Genomic DNA, 22410 nt, shown 5'->3' with positions numbered 1-22410 from the left:
TCCAAACTTGCTCTTTAGCTTTTTTGACAAAGTTAATACCATAATACCTTCTTTCGCCTAGTTTAACCCAATTTAGAGGAGTTCTACACTTGTGGCCATATAAAGCCTCAAAAGGGGCCATCTTGATGCTTTCTTGATAGCTGTTGTTATAGGAGAACTCAGCAAAAGGTAGCCATTTCTCCCATGAACCCTTTAAAGATATTACACAAACCCTTAACATGTCTTCAAGAATCTAATTTACTCGTTCTATTTGCCCAGCAGTTTGAGGGTGATAAGCAGAACTTTGGATCAATTTGGTACCCAACTGATTATACAAATGTTCCCAAAAATGATTTACAAACTGTGGACCTCTATCAGACATAATGGTTCTTGGTATCCCATGCAATCACACTATGTGGGTGATATACAACTTTGCATATTGATGTGGGTGGTAAACTGTCTGAACTGGAATGAAATGTGAAGACTTCGTTAGATGGTCCACAATTACCCAGATGGAATCGTTACCTTTCTAGGTAGTTGGGAGACCAACAATGAAGTCCATGCTGATTTCTTCCCACTTCCAACCTAGAACTGACAGGGGTTGGAGTAGCCTTGCTGGTTTCAAATGAACGACTTTGACTCGGCAGCAAGTATCACAACTAGCCACATATGCAGCAATCTCTTTCTTCATCTTCGTCCACCAAAACAGGGTCTTCAATTCTTGGTACATCTTGCTACTACTAGGGTGGATGGACAATTTAGAAGAGTGTGCTTCATCTAAGATTTGGTTTCTAAGTTCTCTATCTTTAGGTACAACAAGTCTATCCTTAAACTAGAGTGCACCTCTCTCATCTAATCTAAAATGTTTAGTCTCTTCTTCTTCCATCTTTCTCTTGATACAAAATATACCCACGTCGGTCTCTTGGAGTTCCATGACCTTAGCTTCAAGAGAGCAACTGATAGTGAGATTATGTAAAACTACACAATGTAGTAGGTTGAAGCCATCCTCCGACAATGGTTTGCTATGATACTTCCAGCTCAAAGCATCTGCAGCTACATTTGCCTTGCTCGGATGATAATGCACCTCTAGGTTGTAATCCTTAATTAGCTCTAACCACCTTCTTTGTCTCATGTTCAACTCAGGTTGCGTGAAGATGTACTTGAGGCTCTTGTGATCAGTGTAAATGTGACACACATTGCTAAGAAAATAGTGCCTCCAAATCTTCAAATCATGAACAACTGTGGCTAGCTCTAAATCATGAGTTGGGTAATTAACCTCATGTTTCCTCAGTTGACGCGAGGCATAGGCAATGACTCGCCCTCTTGCATGAGCACACACCCCAACCAGTACTAGATGCATTGCAAAACACATCAAATGGTTTTTCTATGTTGGGCTATGCTAAAAATGGGGTGGTGGTCAACAAAGTCCATAAAGTGTGAAAAGCAGTTTCACACTCTAGAGTCCACACAAATTTCTCATCTTTCTAAAGTAATCTGGTCATGGGCTTGACTATCTCGGAGAAGTCTAGAATAAAATGACGGTAATAACCTGCTAAACCAAGGAAACTCTGAACTTCATGAACTGAAGTCACGGCCTTCCAATCCATAACTTCTTACAACTGTGGCTTAACCTGTATATGCATAAGTTTGTGAGGCCTAATCTCAAAAGTTTGAGTTTCCCTTCTTCCAACTTTGATGAGGAATATAGAGGCAAAGAAGGAAGAACTCGGTAGCGCACAAGCTATGGTGAGGCTGCATCGGCCATAACAATCGATTTCGATATTGGCCATCTCTTCAAGAAGTTCTATAGAGGGTTTGGTGTAGACATCCTGACTTGGCTACCGTATGATGATGAGAATGATGAGCTAGCCTTCCCATTCAAGTTTTGATTTGAGTCAGGTTGTTCGGACAATGTGGTTGCTACAATCTTCATTCTTTTGTCAAGCCCTGTGTTCTTCCAGCCAAGTTTTGTCATGGCCATGGCAAAATGGCTATAGGCTCTTTCATTCTAGGCAACCTCCCAATGTATGAATTTTACAACCCATCCTTTGTAGCTCGTCAGTTTGGTTTTAGCCAATTGCCTTCTCAGCTATTCTTCTAGAACATACTAAAGCCACAGGAAGATATCAGTGAAGTACTAGAAGCTAGAAGAGTTTTCCAGCTAGGATCAGATCTTCCTTCCCTCTGTTTGCACGATGTGATTAGAGTCAGCCTCTCTTCTACTCTCTTCAACTCCTGGTGGCAAGAATGGTGGTCCCATCTTTTCTGTGGATCGGTCCACCCTTTGGGTATAGCCCTGGATGGAGAATTTGCTTCTGACGGAGAGGTAATTTGCTATTTATTTTCAAGAAAAATGCTTAACAAATTTCTCCACCAACCGTCCTAGTCGACCTTTTTAGGATGTTGAATTTGATCCTTCGAGCTTGGATAGGAAGGGGCATCTAGTAGATTACCAGCCACCGTGCCCAGTTTCAAGAATGGGATCGGCTGCACCTTCACTAAAAAAATGAATGAAAACTCAGGCTGCCTCTACTATCATGACATATCAATCTTCAAAGCGCAAGGCAGCTCAAGGGACCACCCAAAAAACCACTACTGGGAAGAGACTCCGCAGAATGAGGCCATCAGCTACTCAGGTAAACAATTCATCTTCTTCTCAAAATGATATCCCATTGCTGATTTCATTCCTTCACAGTTATCAAGCATTATGTCTTAACCTGCCCTAGGTGCAGAACTGCTATCCTAGGCATTCGACTCAGCATCAACTGAACCTCCATCGGCTAATCCATGAAAGGAGCCGATTTCGGTTGAAATAACGGATACTTTCACAATAGTAGAAAATGTGAGTTTTATCCTTGATGTTTATTTGGTACTTTCTTTAACTTCCTTCATTCAGTTTTTACCCTTCATCTGACTTCTTACTATGCCAGATACTTCTTGAGGAAACACCTATGCAGGATCGAGAGCCTAATAGCCCACTCAATGATCCTATCGACGTTGAAGGTGGTCTTGTTGCCATCGACACTCAGACTGTTGATTCCCCTATCGGTAAACAACTGATGGTAAGGGAGTTATTTGCTCAATTTATCTCTCCACAGCAAACATGAACTAAAAATCTTCTGATGCTTGCAGATGCCGATGTTGAGATTTCCGAGCCGATTCAACCAGATATTACTGGTGTATCGTCAGCTGTTGCTCCCCTTCAGAGAGAAGCTACCATAGAAAAGGTACCGTATCTCATTTTACTTGTTCATTCTATTACAAACTGATCCGATCCTCCTAATCAAGATTTCCTCACGCATGTAGGCACCCAACCTTCCAGCTCTGAGTTATTCTTTTGACCTTGGGGAATATATTGATAAGGATGAGGTCAGCTCATCAGCCACTTCTTCTAAGGAAGCTTTGTTAGTAGAATCAGCTAAGAGATATACTACCAATGTTTGAGAAGAACATAGCCGATCTGGTCCAAGATACTGACTTAACGCAGAGAGTCTTCCTAGCCATTAAGGGTAATCCTTCCCTAGTTCTCTCTAGAGTCTTGTCCTATTTGTCTACTTTTGAAGATCAGGCCCTAAAGGTGAAGAAGACCTAGAGGAACTTGTCCAATCATGAAACCTTGCTGGCCAAAGGGAATTCCAATAGGCAAGAGGCTAAAGAGCTGACACAGTTGATTGATAACATGAAGAACTCCTCCCTCAGGCCTGATCCAGAGTTGTCTCAACTAGAAATCAAGCGGCAGAGCTTGAGAAGGAGATAGAAAACATGAAGGCTTTCATTGGTCATCGCAAGTCCACTCTGGCCCAAATACCTGATGCCATCAAACAGAAGAAACAGGAATTGCTAGCCAAAGTCAGAGAGGGCAGAGCCATCCGAAGTAGCCTTGAGAATATTCCTAGAACAGTCGAAGAAGATATGCAACAGATTGCAGAGGCTGATACTTCCCAGCTAGAAGTACTAAAAACCATTCAGGATGTCCTAGACTTGTAATTTGTATGTTGACATGTATCTTGTATAGAATCAGTGATAACCATATTTTCATTGCCTCTTTGTACTTTTTGCTTCGACTAAAGAGCCGATTTGAAAGTAGCCGATTCCATCCTCCCAATCTTAATCCAATTGAGTCTGAAAACATAGCTTTTATTAAGAGAACCCTTCGATTTTCCGCCTTTAGTTGCCCAATGTCATATTCTTATCGACATTAGTGAAGTGGCGCTTCGCCTTCTATTAATTATGGTTGCCTTTTGCGTGTCCCGAGGCGTCTGCCTCTTCACTCCATGTCTTCAAATACCAGCCAAGGGCTTCGGCCTCAAACACATCTCCACACATGAGTATTCCTTTGTACTTCTCTACCTTCCAAAACCCTATAGCGGTTTTCTTCCCTTCCTGTAGATCCAATCAATTTCATGGCCAGCAAGGATAACCGAGACAAGCGCGTGGCAGAGAAGATCTTAGAGGAGAACATGCTAGTTAGCCAGCGCCTCTGATGCATCAGGTGAGTTTGATGACTTCTACTCATAGCAACGATCTGTAGTCTTTTGCTCATAGTGATGAAATCTTCTATTTTGTTTCTAGGTTTGTTGTGAACGACAGCCTTCGTCCTCTTCCTAGGGCCGATGAGCCCTCTGATGCTATGTCTTCCGCGCCGGCTTCATCATTGGATTCCTCTGATTCATACAACGGTGATGACGCCCGATGCTTCCTCTAAGAGTGGAGGGCGGCTCAGAACCGCTATTCTGAGGTGACTCAGGAGAATGGCCAGCTCGAGATCTGCCTAAGGGTTTCTCAGGCTACTCTTCATGCGACCGAGGAGGAGGCCAACACCGTCCGAGCACGGCTAGCCGAGTCTGACACCATGGTGGCGGGTAAGATGAATTCTAGGAACGCCTCATTCTGATTTTCATTGTCTTTATCTTGATAGTCTTTTTGTTCCTCTGATTGCCATCCCTGACGGTGCAGTTGGAATCTCTCCAACTGGCGGCGAACATGGCCGTGGACACCATCAATGGTCAGGGTTCCCTCATCGACGCTCATCTCCAAGACACCTCGGCCCACATTTAGGAGATTACCCTCCACGGCATTCATCGCGGTGAGGCGATGGCACTGACCACGGCGCAAGTCCAAACTGAGTACGAGCTCCACGCCATGGAGACTGGTTTCCCAATGGGCGACGGCCCTGAGGAACATGAGGACCCGCTTGAAGAATTTGTTATGGCAGCGGAGGTCATAGTAGACATCACATCCGCTCAGGATGTGGTGAACAAGGTCTTTGATTAGATTGTATCTAGGGTAATCCGATGAACAAAGTCTCCTATTCTTTTCATGAATGTGTCTCAGTGCAATGCCCTTGTGTATGACAATCTTTGTTTTTATTTCTTGCTCTGAAGGCGATACATATCATATTGGCTTTTATTGCCTTTGAAGATTTTCATTTTTTGAACTAGAGGCGATACCTCTCTAGTACCGGCTATCAAAGCCCATGACTGAACGAATCAGCTATTAAGTGTTGATCAAATGCTAAGATAACATCCCTTTACATATTTTGCCGTAGAACTTTCCAATGGTTAAATTATTGATCAACCTAGGTCAAGCATCCCATTAAGCGAAACATAACTTCCTTTAATAGATCTATTACTCATGATTTGATTTAGCGTTCACATACGTCGGCCTAAGCCCATCTCCAGGACCAGCGCTTATTCTTCCTTAACCCAATGGCCGACGTGAAGCCATGACTATTTACTAAAACAAACTCTCAGAGCCGATCGCTTGCATCGGCTATTGACTTTCATTGCTGATCTTAATGAAGCCTCCTTCCCATAACTTGCCAGAAAAGCATTCAAAGTCTCCTAGTTCCCAAAAGACTGGATCGGCTGTTACGATGCTCATAGACTCATCAGCATGAACCAGCTCGACATCATCTCTATGCCATTGAATCAAACACTGATGCATGGTCAAAGGTACACAATAGTTTGCATGTATCCAATCACAATCAAGGAGCAAACTGTATGACCCTTTTCCATCAATGACGAAGAATGTGGTGACCATAGTCTTACTCCTGATTGTTAGCTCGATGTTTATTGCCCCCCAGGTCTTAGATGCATTACCTCCAAAATCCTTAAGCATCATGTCAGTCTCCATCAGATCTTCTGGTCCTTTGCCAAGTTTACAAAAAGTGGTATAAGGCATAAGATTGACAGAAGCACCTCCATCCACCAACATCTTGTTCACCGGCTTTCCATCAACAAAACCTTTCATATATAAAGCCTTTCAGTGCCAATGCTTTACTGGTCTATCAAATATTGCTTGTTGCACAACTATCAACTTGGCAACTATCTCCTCATACTCCGACACATCAAAATCTAAATAAACTTCTTGACCTACCGGAGCTCTAAATTCTAATGACAACAGAAAAGCCATTTGGATTTTAGCTGATGGTTGCTTTCTATCGGTTGTTTGCTTGGTACGCCATACTTGAGGTTTACTGGATGCCTAAGCCTGTTCCAACTCTTTATTCCTTAAGTGTTGCACCCTTCTCTTCTAGCTACTTGTTTAACCTCTTGGACACCATTGGCCTTCCTGCCAAACATATTTTCTCTTATTGCCTTCTTCTTCATAATCAATCCAGTCTTGATCAACCACTCTTTTTTCTAGCCGATTATGTACACTTTTATTTTTTAAGCACCGATCCATGTTATTATGATGATATGCATCTTGAGCATGGATAGATCGGCGATTGGTTTGAGATTGCCTAAACTCCCAATATTGATTGCTGCATTCTGGGCAGTCATGTCTGATAGGCAACTTCAAATCTTTATTCCAGCAATGTTTGAAGAAAGGACAATTTCAATGTGACTCAGCTTGTTTCCTTTCATACCTCTCTTTTTTCAATTGATGCTGGTACTCTTGATCCTTTAACCAACGCTGATAATCTTTTTCCTTCTGCCGCTACCACTTATTCAACAAGATTTGAGATATAACTCATGGCTTTGTCGCCTCATCTTTTGATGTTTCCCTGCTCATATTGGCTCTTTTGCTTAGCACAACGTCTTCTAATCTCTCTGTACTCGTCAGCCAATATTTGCATATTGGGATCAACTATTCCAGCTTCTCTTGACTTAGTTGATGTTAGGACCTTAGTCTTTCCTTTGATCAGCCTAGCATCAACCATGTTTTGATCCCTTGGGAAAGGATTATCATCAACTTTCATTCTCCAAGGTGTATCAAATTTGAGCCTTCCTTGCTGAATAGCCCTCTGTATATGCTGCCGGAAGATTTTGCATTCATTAGTGGAATGTGAAGTAGCGTTATAGAACTTGCAGAACTTCTTATTCTTCAACTGATCAGGGGGCAACATAACATGATTATCAGGCAACTTGATCTGCCCCTTCTCAAGCAAGAAATTGAAAGAGCTTCTCTGATTTAGTGACATCAAAGTCATAGCTCTCCTCAACTCCTCTTCCCCAAGGATTTGGCACCATTACTATATTCTTGTCCCAATTCCATTTAGCCGCAGCAACCTCTTCTTCTTCATCCTTATAGTCATCATTGACTGAGTATGGATCATAAGCCTCGACTACTGTGGTACTCCTCTAAAATCGAGTATCTCTGCGCATATTCTGGAATTGGCTATTGAGCGCTGCCACTCATTGAGCCAATTGACCCAAGTTGTCAAATTCTTGTCCCATCAGATTTTCTTTCCACATTGGCAGCATTCCTTGAATAGCTAAAGCAGCTAGTTGATCATCAGTCAAGTTTAAGGAGAAGCACAAGTTCCTAGTTTCTCGGAACCTCTAAAGAAACTCAGTGTCGATTCATTAGTCTTCCGCCTTATAGTTGTCAAATCGGTTATCTTCTTTTCCCTAGTCTCAGTGTAAAAATATGTATGAAACTTCTTCTCTAGGTTAGCCCAATTGGCAATGGAATTGACTGGTAGTGATGAAAACCAAGTGAAGGCTGGCCCTGATAGGGACAAGGAGAAGAAACAAACTCGATGGGCATCCTCAACTGATGCTTCACCCAATTGTGTAAGATACCGACTGACATGTTCTATCGTGCTTGCACTATCTTGGCCAGTGAACTTAGCGAACTCTAGGAGCCTGTAATTTGTGGGAAGAGCGACCAAATCATACCATTCTAGATATGGGCGTTTGTACGAGAAGGTCAGCCCTTTTGGCTTTAGACCGAACTAATTCCTCATCATCCCGGTCACCTTCAGCAACAACTCATCAGCATTTGAATTTGGATTTCTCTGCACCTGCTGACCCATCTGTGGATTGAAATCCCGCGTGCCTTGGTACTCTAGATTCGGAATCATGTGAAGGGTGTTATAATCTATGCCACAGTGATAACCTTGTGGAATCTCTATCTGTTGGGTCCTTTGCTGGCTTGCTGCTTGAAGTCTTTGATTATAGACATAAAGATCTATATCTCTACAGATCCTTTGAATTGAGGGTGCCATTTTTTGGGCCGACGATGGTATGTGGCCTGTTGTGCCAAAATTGATCACCTGGTTCTGACCTTGCCCCGCTAAAACGACCCCAATTTCCGTGAAGGGAAATCCACAGTGTTGAAGTGTAATAAGATCATTGTAGATCATATTACCCAAATTCCAGTCGAATATCACATCCATACAACGATAATATCAGAGTACAAATAGTGCAGAATTAAATAATTTATTACATCGCCGCATTGGCGGAATCAAAAGTAGCATTCATTCAGAATAGCTTGAAGATATGATCGCCAAACTCGAGCGTAGGCATGAACCCCTCATCCGTCAAACTCCTCGGAGCTATACTCCTCAGCAGAACCTGTGTGCCAAAATTTATCAGTACGATTTGTACTGGCCACTCCCATCCCTATGAGCATTGCTTTGTGGAAATTGGATGCAAGTGGGACATAGTCAAAGCAACCTATAAAGTTGGGGTTTCCTATGCAATAGCATATCAAGTAAATAGTAATAGTTTGTTAAGTTTTAACACCATTCCCACACACATTCCACTCCATTCCCTTTTTCGAGCCAGGTTTTGATCCTAGGATCGACATACCACTATCTCCATATCATCACCATACCATCCCATCGCTCAGTCGACAGGCCAACTCCCTCTCGGCACTGTCTCAAGGCCCGTAGCCCCTGGCTACGACCGACACTCTCTCACGGGGGAAGAAGAGAAGGACTCATCTCACTATCTAGTTTAAGCGAAACCCAGGAAAGGTCCATAACCGACAAGTCGGCACATGTATCGATCGATCAACCATACACTCTGCAGAGGTTTTACATAACCACAAGATCCGCCTTCCTCGCTGACCGTCGTCAACTAGGCTGCCGCTTGCTAGCCTAGGATAATGCGACTCTACCATTCAGCCCTGGTTCACCCCAAGTCAAGTCTGGGGTCGCTGAAACTGTGAGTCATGAGCCGGGTCCACAAGGTCTCCATGAAGTCTCAGAAGGGTGTGGGGGGAAACCCTCCGCACCCCGTACCTCCTTACACTGTCCGCTATCAACCTAGCAGTAGTGGCAGTATCCTACCAAGTAGTCCAGCCGTCCCGCACCATATAGGGCGAGTGGTACGTAAGGCTTCCCGGTGAATCTAAGTACTAGTAAGTCCTTAGGGATGACCAAGCCAGAATGTCTCCATCAAGGTTTTCATTTACCGTGCCACCATAGCACCTCCATCCCGGGCTCCACCCGTCACAGGTTCACACCCAGGTCCACCTCATATACCATTTTACCCACCACAGGTATCCATTCCAGGGGTGCCCAGGTAGCACCCCATGGCAAGACTTGCCCCAGGCTCGTCGTATACTCCAACTTGGTCGACACAACCCTCACCCTCCACACACCCAAGTCACACATGCAGCACTCTCCCCATAGTCCAGGTAACACCAGTTTCCACCACGCACGTAGTATAAGCATAGTAGAAGTATAAGTAATGAAGTATATAGCAGCAAGCATGTGTCTAGCCTAATAGCAGGGTGTGCAGGGGTAAGGTTGCGTCAAGGTAAAGGCTTTCAAGCAAGCATCCTACCATGCAAGTCCTAGCATAATATAATCGTAGCAGTAAAGTAAAGCGATAGCAGTTCTATATGAGCCATGCGTAATAGGTGCTACGAGATTGGGTGGGATGTGGCACCTTCAGTGTAGTCGTCTCCGTACTCCTCACGGTACTCATGATCCTCGTCTGTCTATTTCTCCTCCGATTCTACAAACGATCGCATTATAGTCACGTTAGTGACGTCTATAGAATAGCACAAAGGAACAATGAAAATTCAAAAGAGCCAAATACACTCAAACATGGGTTCATTGCGTAGAGCTTGATTTTAGATGAATTTTGGTCCTAGTTTCATATTTTTCTGAGGTCATATGAATTAGTTATGAATTTCTGAAGTTTAAATCTATTTCTGAAAATGGAAAAAGGCTGAATTAATCCTGGGCTGACACGTGTCATGCTGTGGTTGGTCCACGTGGCTTGCTGACGTCAGCATGACGTCAGCATCATGGTTCTGAGCTGACAGGTGGGGCCCAGCTGACATCAGCATGACGTCATCAACGTCGTCCACACAGACAGGTGGGGCCAAGGCTATTGGGCCACTGACAGGTGGGTCCGGTCAATGTCAACGGCGGTCAACGTTGAGTCAACGGTCAACAGTCAGGGTCATTGACATGTGGGGCCTGGCTGCTGATGTCAGTAGCTGATGTCAACGTGACGTCAGCATGACGTCACCCTGGCTGCGTGGGCTGCTAACATGTGGGTCCCATGTGACGTCAGCATGAAGTCAGCGCCTGTCATGTGGGTCCAAAGTGTCCATGTCACTGACATGTGGGGCCTGGTCAATGGTCAACGTTGACCAGTCAACGGTTAACACGGTCGGGTCTCAAATGGGCTTCGGGTTGGGCCGGTCTGGGTCGGGCCGGGCCAGACACGTGGCACGCTGTGACGCTGCCACGTCATGGCCGTGGGCTCTTACTAGGCCTCGTGTTCAGGCTGTAGGCATGGGCTTGGCTCATGGTGGACCCAAGTTCACGGTCCATGGACCGCAGACTGGTCTACGGTGGACCGAGTCCATTATCTGTTCCTCTCGGCTTGGCTCATATGCACCGAGTTCACGTAGGGTGTCAGCGAGGGGGGGAATGTTTCCCCTGTCTTTCTCCCACGGTGGCGCTCCTACCGGAGGCGAGCTTCGCTGGTGAGCCTCCGTGGTGAGGCTGGTGACCAATTGGGGAGGGGGAAAGCTTCCCCGGGCCACGGCGGCTGCGTTGGTGGGGTCAAAGTGGTGGTCAGAGCTTCCCAAGGTGCTGGCCACGGTGAGCGGCGGCTTGAGCTTCACCGGCGTGCGGGAATGACGCGGGTGCTACGGCATAGGCCGATCTGTGGTGCGTGTGGGCGACACAGGGCTCCAGTGGGCATGTTGGGCAGGTCGAGGGGTCCTCCAGTGCCTCCGGTGGCGTTGGCCATGGCGGTGGCCTTCCGAGCACAACGGCGGCGTCGGGGATGTGGCTACGGTCTCTGTGAAACGTCTTGGTGGGGGCATGTATGTTTCTACGGGTGCATGGGGACGTGGCGAGGACATCCAGGCTCAAGGCGAGGCCCGGTTCTTCTGTGGCCGGTAGGGGCTTCCCGGCGGCCACGGTGGTCACGAAGTCGACGGCGAGGCGCACGGGTGAACCACGGGGCTCTAGTGGGGTGGTCACGGCGTGGTCACAGATGTGTGCGTGGGTGCAGGTGTTCCCAGCGGCCGGTGATGGCCCTAGCCTATGTGCTCCAGGCGTGGAGCGCCATGGCCGGTGGTGAGGTCCAGCGGCAGAGAGAGAGACCGGAAGGCTCACCGTAGGTGCTGTGGAAGAGGGGATAGTGGTGCCGTGTCGATTCGAAGCCGTGCAGCTCCGGTGTGGCCATGCAGTGCCGTGCCGAGCTGCGTCAGTGACGAAGCGCCGGTGTCGCCTTTGGCTCCGATGACCTCCTTCTCTGCGGCGGCTTCGGCGCTTCCTTCCTCTCCTTCCTTCCCCTTCTCCCTCCTCTCTCTGGATTCTGGTGCACAGCGTATGGCCACCAAATGGCGGCGGGTGATGGGCGATTGCTAGGGCTCTGGGGCTGGGGCTCTTATAGCCGGAGCTTCGAGCTCCCCGATGGACGGTAATCGAACGGTGGTGGCGCGATCAGTGGCATCCAAGGGCTCGTGTGCGGTGGTGTAGGCACGGCGCAAGGGTTGCATGAGTGCGGTGCCAAGGGGGGCAAGGCCATGGCTCGGGTGTGACCCCCTGGCCCGCTCTGCACCTACTGTCGGCCTCCGGTCGGCTGACGGTTGGGCGCGGCGTGGGGAAGATGAGCAGGGGATGTCTGACGGGCGGGGTCCGCTGGCAGCGACTGCGGCAAGGGGAAGAGGGACGCGCGGGTGAACAGCGCGCGGCTGACACGTGGGCCCCAGTGGCAGTGGCAGCTGGGGGGCTGGGCGCGCGGGCGGCTGCGGTAGCCTAGGTCTGCTTGCTAGGCCTGCGTGCGCGCGTTGGGCTGGCTAGGCTAAGCGGCTGGGCTGTGAGGCCTTCTTCCCCCTTTCTTCTTTTCTTTTTGTTTTTCATTTCCTTTCCATTGTTTAAATTCAAATTGGTTTGAAATTTGAATTTAAATCCGAGGTAACTTGTTCATTGGAGTTTAGGGAATTTTGTTTAATAATAACTTTATGGATTTGTTAAGCATAACATAAAGCAATGAGAATCCAAATCACAATTTAAGTTAACATGTATGCAACATCTATTTGATAGAAATTAAATAATCATAATCCACATATGACATGCTATGCTTATGTGTTGACTTAGGTTGGGTTACTTCTAATGCAACTCTTGGGTTGGTTACTTTACTTGACACTCATCGTCACATGGAAGTTGAGAAAAATTTTGTAGTTGGTATTTTTGGTGTGTGGATTTTTGGGTTGTTATAGTCCTACCCCCTTAATAGAATCTCATCCCCGAGATTAAAGCGTAACGTACTCTTCGAAGAGGTAGGGATAATGTAGCCGGAGGTCAGACTCTTTTTCCCATGTTGCTTCTCTGTCAGTATGATTACTCCATTGAACCTTGCACATAGGAATAGTCTTGCTACGGGTCTCTTTGGTATCTCTGCCCAGAATTCTGATAGGATGTTCTTTATACTCAAGTGTATCTTGAATGTCAAGTGCACCAGTTGGGACTGCTTCATCGGGTACTCTTAAACATTTGCGTAGCTAGGATACATGAAATACGGGATGTACACCCGTTAATTCCTCAGGTAACTCAAGTTTGTAGGAGAGCTTTCCAATTCTCTTGCAAATCTTGTATGGGCCAACAAATCTAGGGGCAAGCTTGCCTTTCACATGGAATCTGACCGTTCCACGTAGCGGGGATACCTTGAGATAGACGAAGTCCCCCACATTGAACTCCAGTTCTCTTCTTCTTTTGTCAGCATAGCTCTTGTATCGACTTCGAGCAATTCTCAAATTCTCTCTTACCTGAGCAACTCCTTCTTCTGCATCTTGAATCTTGGCGGAGTCAAAGAACGATCTTTCTCCCGGTTGGGACCACATCAAGGGTGTCTTACAAGGTCTGCCATACAGAGCTTCAAATGGCGACATCTTGATACTGGCTTGGTAGCTGTTGTTGTACGAGAACTCAGCATAGGGTAAGCATTTCTCCCAATCAGAGCCGTAATTCAGCACACTTGCGCAAAGCATGTCTTCTAAGATCTGATTTACTCAATCTGTCTGTCCATTTGTCTGCGGGTGGTAAGCGGTACTGAAATCAAGTTTAGTTCCAATAGACATGTGCAGAGCTTCCCAGAATCGAGACACAAACTGAGGACCACGATCAGATACAATACTAGAGGGAGCTCCATGCAGTCTGAGAATATGCTCAACATATAGATCCGCTAATCTCTCGGCGTTGGTCTTGGTCTTTACTGGTACAAAGTGAGCAATCTTGGTCAAGCGATCAACAATCACCCAGATGGAATCATTGCCTTTCTGTGAACGGGGCAATCCAACTATGAAATCCATGGATATGTCCTCCCATTTCCACTCAGGAACGTCAAGAGGCTTTAGCAATCCTGCAGGCCTTTGATGTTCAGCCTTGACTCTGTTGCAGGTGTCACAACATGCCACATGTCTTGCAATGTATGTCTTCATGCCTTTCCACCAGAAGTGTTTCTTCAGGTCTTGGTACATCTTTGAACCTCCAGGGTGAATACAGTATTTGGAATCATGAGCTTCTGACAGAATTTCCCCTCGTAGTATTGGGTCAGATGGTACGCAGATTCTGTCCTTGAACCAGATGGTTCCTTGTTCATCTTCCTGGTGGTTGGTCTTGTAGCCTAGTTTCATCAGACCATGGAGATACTCAATCTCTTCACAACTTTTCTGAGCTTGATGGATGCGATCTGTGAGATCGTACTGTATGCGGAGCTCATGTAGCAAGCCATGCGGTAGTATCTCTAGTTGGAAATCATCAATCTCTCCCTTAAGCTCAGGTGGTACTAATTCAGTGATCAAGGTGTGACAGTAACTCTTGCGACTAAGAGCATCTGTGACTACATTAGCTTTTCCTGGATGATAGTGAATTTCTAGGTCATAGTCCTTGATCAACTCAAGCCATCGGCGTTGCCTCATATTCAAATCTTCTTGAGTGAAAAAGTACTTCAAGCTCTTGTGATCAGTGTAGATGTCACACTTGTTGCCTATCAAGTAGTGTCTCCAGATCTTCAAGGCATGCACAACTGCCGCTAACTCCAGATCATGGGTTGGGTAACGGTTCTCGTGTTCTTTCAACTGTCGAGAAGCATAAGCTATCACTCTTCCATCTTGCATCAACACACAACCGAGTCCTTGACGAGAGGCATCACAATAGACTACGAAATCTTTGCCGATATCAGGCAATGATAGCACAGGAGTTGTGGTAAGCTTCAGTTTCAGTTCCTGGAAGCTTTGCTCGCACGCGGCGTCCATTCAAACTCCTTAGTCTTCTTTAGAAGGTTGGTCATTGGACGGGCTATCATAGAGAAGTTCTCAATGAATCGGCGATAATATCCAGCCAATCCCAAGAAACTTCTGACTTCTATCACATTGTGGGGCTGATCCCATTCTTTCACAACTTCAATCTTGGCTGGATCAACTGCGACACCCTCAGCTGATAGTACGTGGCCTAAGAAGGCAACTTCCTGTAGCCAAAACTCACATTTACTGAACTTTGCATATAGCTGATGTTGGGCTAATTTCTCAAGCATGGTTCTCAGATGATGTTCGTGTTCTTCAGCGGTGGTTGAATAGACCAGGATGTCATCAATGAATACCACCATGAACTTATCGAGTTCATCCATGAAAACTTTATTCATCATGTTCATGAAATATGCGGGAGCATTCATGAGTCCAAAGGACACCATGGTGAACTCAAACTGACCATACCTAGTCACAAAAGTTGTCTTCGGGATGTCACTCTCTCGAATCTTCATCTGATGATAGCCGGATCTGAGGTCAATCTTGGAGAAATACTTGGCACCTCGAAGCTGATCTAGCAGATCATCAATCCTTGGCAGGGGGTACTTGTTCTTGATGGTGACTGCGTTCAAGTTCTGGTAGTCAATGCACATTCTCATTGAGCCATCCTTCTTCTTAACAAACAGAACGGGGGATCCCCAGGGTGAAGCACTAGGCCTGATATATCCTTTCGAGATGAGCTCATCAAGCTGTTTCTTGAGCTCAGTTAGTTCATCAACTGACATGCGATAGGGTCTCTTGGCAATGGGTCCCGTTCCCGGTAACAGATCAATGATGAACTCAACATCATGGTCTAGTGGCATACCTGGTAATTCTTCAGGGAATACATCAGGATAGTCTCTGACTACTGGCACATCATGAACTGTCTTCTCCTCTTTTCGTGATTCTGAACTTGCTTTAAGGGCACATAGGATAGAGGTGGACTTTCCGGACTGGGGTTCACATCTAATGACTTGGCCGGATGGGTGGGTCACTTGGACATATCTAGGTGAACATGATATGATACCTTGGTGAATGGTTAACCAATCCATACCTAAGATGACATCTAGGCTAGTGGAAGGTAGCAGGGTTAGGTCGGCTCTAAAGATAAGACCCTCAATGGTAAGACTCACTCCCTTACAGATGTGGGTGCACTTTAGGTCTCCTAAAGGTGAGCTAGTGATGATAGGATCTTTATGTGGGGTTACAGATAGGTCATGATCTCGTGCAAACTTGGATGATATGTAAGAACAAGTTGCTCCAGAGTCAAATAGCACTGATGCAGTATTGCCATTAACTAAGAACATACCATACACAACGTCAGGGGCAGCTTGTGCTTCCTCGGTGTCCAGATGGTTGAGACGTCCATGGGTAGCTGATCCCTTGAACTGAGACTTCTGTGCAGCTAAGTTCTGAGGGCACTCAGCGGCTTTGTGACCTAGTTGGCCACAAGCAAAGCAGGTGAAAGGCGTACTGCCTATAGGGGTTGGCGCGGGTGCCTTCCAATTTCTAGTGCTTGGTGCGGAGCGGTTCTGTGCTGGGCGTTCATTCGCTGAGCGGGGACGGTTGAAACGGTCCTGACTATTGTGGTCCTGAGCATAACGGTCCTGGGTATAACGATCCTGAGTAGGGTGGGAGTATTTGGTAGTGTAGCCTCCACTTCCCCTACTTGATCCAGGGTTGCCATCCCTGTTATGGCGAGAGCGTTCCCTGGATGGTGCATCCCTGCGGAACCTCTTGCGATCACAACCATGGAGAGACTCCTCAGGCTTACGTTTCCTCTCCCTGTACTCTTCTCCAGCTTCAGCACGGTCCTTCTCAATCTGGATGCAGCGATCCACCAGAGCACGCAATGTGTTGCTCTCAATACCGCCAAACTTCAGCTTGATGTGCGGGTTAAGTCCCTTGCAGTAATAGTACAGCTTCTCCTTTTCCGAGTTCACAACATAGGAAGGTGCATAGCATAGAAGGTTGGTGAAACGAGTAGTGTACTCAGTCACCCTGTCCTTCCCCATCTTGATGTTGCGGAACTCCTCAGCTTTGGCCTCCATGATACCCTTGGGAATGTGATACTCAGTGAATGCTTCAGTGAACTCATCCCACGAGATGTTAGTAGGATCCTCATGGGAGTCACTGAAACTATCCCACCAGGCGCGTGCTGCACCTGTGAGCTGGTGTGTGGCAGCTCCAACACACTCTTCATCGGTGAAGGTAGTGAGGTCAAGCTTCTTCTCCATCTCCTTGAGCCAGTCATCAGCTATAAGCGGGTCAGGGTCGGTGCCATCATAGGTAGGTGGCCTTAGCTTCAGAAATCCCTCTAGCTTCCTTTGGAAGTCACTCTGCTGACCTCCCTGGCGACGGTTTGCTCCTTCAACAAGAGCTGCAAGAAGCTGGGTCTGTTGTGCCATCACTTCTGCCAGGTTCGGTGGTGGTGGTGGTGGAATGTTCTCCTCAAGCGGCGGGGTATTCTCCAAGTGGAAGGGTATCCCTCCACGTCCACGGCCACGGTTGTTGCCACCACATCCCCCATTTGGTTCAACTGGTTCAGGGGTGGGCGCACGTCCACGGTTCATTAGGCGATTTGATCGGCGGTTCGGCATCTGCAACACGGATCATAGAGAATTTAGTGCTTATGCCAAAAGTGCTTATAATTCAATATGATTACATGATTTCGATGATTTAAAGAAAACATTTACACTATCCAACACTCATTACAAAGAAGCAATAAGATCCATAAGATGCAATAAGATCCAAAACATTCATTACATGGGTTTTATTACATAGCATCATCTCCAGTAGCTATACTTAAAGATGTGCGAGAATCATACTACGCATAGCGTCTCATAATACATCTCATAAGGGTACATCATGGGGTACAACTCATGGAAGCTACTGACATATCTCATGACCACGCAGGGTCATCTACTCTAACTCGTACACCGCAGCTGGGATACGACTGTTCTCGATCTTGATCTCCTCGTCAGACTTGTGAAGTCGGGACACGTACTTCAAGGCCTCGGCGAGCTCCTCAGTAGGCTTGGCTCCCGGTAGGGTAGGGCAGGCATCTAGGTTGAGGCGAGTCGGGGCTAACTCAAACTCCTCTATCCTAGGCTTCGTCTTGCTGTGAACCTCCTTGGGTAGCTGATCCCACATACCCTTCATCTCCCTGAGGCGCTTCCTGTCAGACTTCTACCAAGCCTGCCAGGTCCTCTCACACTTGTCCTGTAGGTACTCGGTCTACCTGAGTGCCTCGATCAGGTGACCCTGGTTGCGAATGGCCTTCTTCCTGAACTCCTCTAGCTCTTGGGTTAGGGTCTTGTTCCGAGATTGGATCTTCAGCATATCAATCCCCTTGGATCTCTCTTTGTCTCCTCTACGGTTGAACTCAGCCTTCTTGTCGTCCAACTCACTCTACAACTTCAAGACCTTGCTGTCGAGGTAGCAGTTTCTATTGCCTAGGTCAGCTGCTTTGTCCTATAAGTCAGCGACCTTGGCTCTGTGGTCCTCCTCATGATGGTTGAGCTCATCCTACAGCTTGGCAACTGTCTCCAGTAGACTAGCTCGCTAATGTGCTCCCTGCGAGTCTCGCTCCTAGTACTCCCACCGGAGGGCCTAGTCCTGACGTCTCCTCTGCTCCAGCTGGGTCACGTACCTGTCCTGCTCTAGTAGGTGAATAGCTGAGACATGAAGGCATCTATCCTCCTCGGCAAGGATAACTCTGCTTGCTGCGAAACTCTGCTCACTAGGGGTAAGGCTAAGGTCGAGGGCTTGGGGAAGTAGATGGAACTCTGTCATCTTTAGGTGCTCGTAGTGGTCCCTCATCACTCTACGAAGTGCCTTGTGTGAGATAGCTCGCAGTCCCTCCTCGACTGTGTCCTCTATAGTCAACTCGGTGAAAGCTAGGACGGAAGGTAAGGTAGTGCTAGCTGGGAACTCCACTGAGGTGACAATCGGTCCTTCGATTCCTCCTTCCTGAGTTGGCTTCCTGGTGCAGGTGACCTTGACAAGCTCGTCAGGGACACCTAACGTGACAAGAACTCGACAGAGGGTCTGTGCAAAACGTCCAAGCTCACGTAGGTCAAAGGTAAGCTTGGTGTGGTCCAGAGGTAGCGGTCCTAGTGGCGGCCAGTCGATGTTCGTTGCCATCTGCATGTTTCACGGGGACAGGTGTTAGCAGGTCAATAATAGATAAGCCTTGCATAAAAGTAAATGCAGGGTCGGTATATAACCGAAAGAAGAGCTGTTTACGTCCTATTCTATCGTCCATTTCTAAGGGTTTTGTCCTCAGGTCAAGTATGGCTCCGATACCAACTGAAACGACCCCAATTTCCACGAAGGGAAATCCACAGCGTTGAAGTGTAATAAGATCATTGTAGATCATATTACCCAAATTCTTGTCGAATATCACATCCATACAACAATAATATCAGAGTACAAATAGTGCAGAATTACATAATTTATTACATCGCCGCATTGGCGGAATCAAAAGTAGCATTCATTCAGAATAGCTTGAAGATACGATCGCCAAACTCGAGCGTAGGCACGAACCCCTCATCCGTCAAACTCCTCAGAGCTATACTCCTCAGCAGAACCTGTGTGCCAAAATTTATCAGTACGATTTGTACTGGCCACTCCCATCCCTATGAGCATTGCTTTGTGGAAATTGGATGCAAGTGGGACATAGTCAAAGCAACCTATAAAGCTGGGGTTTCCTATGCAATAGCATATCAAGTAAATAGTAATAGTTTGTCAAGTTTTAACACCATTCCCACACACATTCCACTCCATTCCCTTTTTCGAGCCAGGTTTCGATCCTGGGATCGACATACCACCATCTCCATATCATCACCATACCATCCCATCGCTCAGTCGATAGGCCAACTCCCTCTCGGCACTGTCTCAAGGCCCGTAGCCCCTGGCTACGACCGACACTCTCTCACGGGGGAAGAAGAGAAGGACTCATCTCACTATCTAGTTTAAGCAAAACCCAAGAAAGGTCCATAGCCGACAAGTCGGCACATGTATCGATCGATCAACCATACACTCTGCAGAGGTTTTACATAACCACAAGATCCGCCTTCCTCGCTGACCGTCGTCAACTAGGCTGATTCTGGCCACTTGCTAGCCTAGGATAATGCGACTCTACCATTCAGCCCTAGTTCACCCCAAGTCAAGTCTAGGGTGGCTGAAACTGTGAGTCATGAGCCGGGTCCACAAGGTCTCCATGAAGTCTCGGAAGGGTGTGGGGGGAAACCCTCCGTGCCCCGTACCTCCTTACACTGTCCGCTATCAACCTAGCAGTAGTGGCAGTATCCTACCAAGTAGTCCAGCCGTCCCGCACCATATAGGGCGAGTGGTACGTAAGGCTTCCTGGTGAATCTGAGTACTAGTATATCCTTAGGGGTGACCAAGCCAGAATGTCTCCATTAGGGTTTCCATTTACCGTGCCACCACAGCACCTCCATCCCGGGCTCCACCCGTCATAGGTTCACACCCAGGTCCACCTCATATACCATTTTACCCACCATAGGTATCCATTCCAGGGGTGCCCAGGTAGCACCCCATGGCAAGACTTGCCCCAGGCTCGTCGTATACTCCAACTTGGTCGACACAACCCTCACCCTCCACACACCCAAGTCACACACGCAGCACTCTCCCCATAGTCCAGGTAACACCAGTTTCCACCACGCACGTAGTATAAGCATAGTAGAAGTATAAGTAATGAAGTATATAGCAGCAAGCGTGTGTCTAGCCTAATAGTAGGGTGTGCAGGGGTAAGGTTGTGTCAAGGTAAAGGCTTTCAAGCAAGCATCCTACCATGCAAGTCCTAGCATAATATAATCGTAGCAGTAAAGTAAAGTGATAGCAGTTCTATATGAGCCATGCGTAATAGGTGCTACGAGATTGGGTGGGATGTGGCACCTTCAGTGTAGTCGTCTCCGTACTCCTCATGATACTCATGATCCTCGTCTGTCTGTTTCTCCTCTGATTCTGCAAACGATCGCATTATAGTCGCGTTAGCGACGTCTATAGAATAGCACAAAGGAACAATGAAAATTCAAAAGAGCCAAATGCACTCAAACATGGGTTCATTGCATAGAGCTAGATTTTAGATGAATTTTGGTCCTAGTTTCGTATTTTTCTGAGGTCATATGAATTAGTTATGAATTTCCGAAGTTTAAATCTATTTCTGAAAATGGAAAAAGGCTGAATTAATCCTGGGCTGACACGTGTCATGCTGTGGTTGGTCCACGTGGCTTGCTGACATCAGCATGACATCAGCATCATGGTTCCGAGCTGATAGGTGGGGCCCAGCTGACGTCAGCATGACGTCAGCAACGTCGTCCACACCGACAGGTGGGGCCAAGGCTATTGGGCCACTGACAGGTGGGTCCGGTCAATGTCAACAGCGGTCAATGTCGAGTCAATGGTCAACAGTCAGGGTCACTGACATGTGGGGCCTGGCTGCTGATGTCAGCAGCTGATGTCAACGTGACGTCAGCATGATGTCACCCTGGCTGCGTGGGCTGCTGACATGTGGGTCCCGTGTGACGTCAGCATGACGTCAGCGTCTATCATGTGGGTCCAAAGTGTCCGTGTCACTGACATGTGGGGCCTAGTCAACGGTCAACGTTGACCAGTCAACGGTTAACACGGTCGGGTCTCAAACGGGCTTCGGGTTGGGCCGATCTGGGTCAGGCCGGGCCGGACACGTGGCACGCTGTGATGCTGCCACGTCACGGTCGTGGGCTCTTACTGGGCCTCGTGTTCAGGCTATAGGCGTGGGCTCGGCTCACGGTGGACCCAAGTTCATGGTCCATGGACCGCAGACTGGTCTACGGTGGACCGAGTCCATTGTCTGTTCCTCTCGGCTCGGCTCATATGCACCGAGTTCATGCAGGGTGTCAGCAAGGGGGGAATGTTTCCCCTGTCTTTCTCCCATGGCGGTGCTCCTGCCAGCGGCGAGCTTCGCTGGTGAGCCTCCATGGCGAGGCTGGTGACCAATTGGGGAGGGGGAAAGCTTCCCCGGGCCACGGTGGCTGCGTTGGTGGGGTCAAAGTGGCGGTCAGAGCTTCCCATGGTGCTAGCCACGGCGAGCGGCGGCTTGAGCTTCACCGGTGTGCGGGAATGACATGTGTGCTACGGCATAGGCCGATCTGTGGTGCGTGTGGGCGACACCGGGCTCCAGTGGGCATGTTGGGCAGGTCGAGGGGTCCTCTAGTGCCTCCAGTGGCGTTGGCCACGATGGCGGCCTTTCGAGCACAACGGCGGCATCGGGGATGTGGCTACGGTCTCCATGAAACGTCTTGGTGGGGGCATGTATGTTTCTACGGGTGCGTGGGGACATGGCGAGGATGTCCAGGCTCAAGGCGAGGCCCGGTTCTTCTGTGGTCGGTAGGGGCTTCCCGGCGGCCATGGTGGTCATGAGGTCGACGGCGA

Source organism: Miscanthus floridulus, chromosome 18 (assembly GCF_019320115.1).
Source record: "Miscanthus floridulus cultivar M001 chromosome 18, ASM1932011v1, whole genome shotgun sequence".
In the NCBI taxonomy this organism is placed as follows: Eukaryota; Viridiplantae; Streptophyta; class Magnoliopsida; order Poales; family Poaceae; genus Miscanthus; species Miscanthus floridulus.
The sequence above is the reverse complement of the archived record's forward strand: the minus strand, read 5'-3'. Positions refer to the sequence as shown.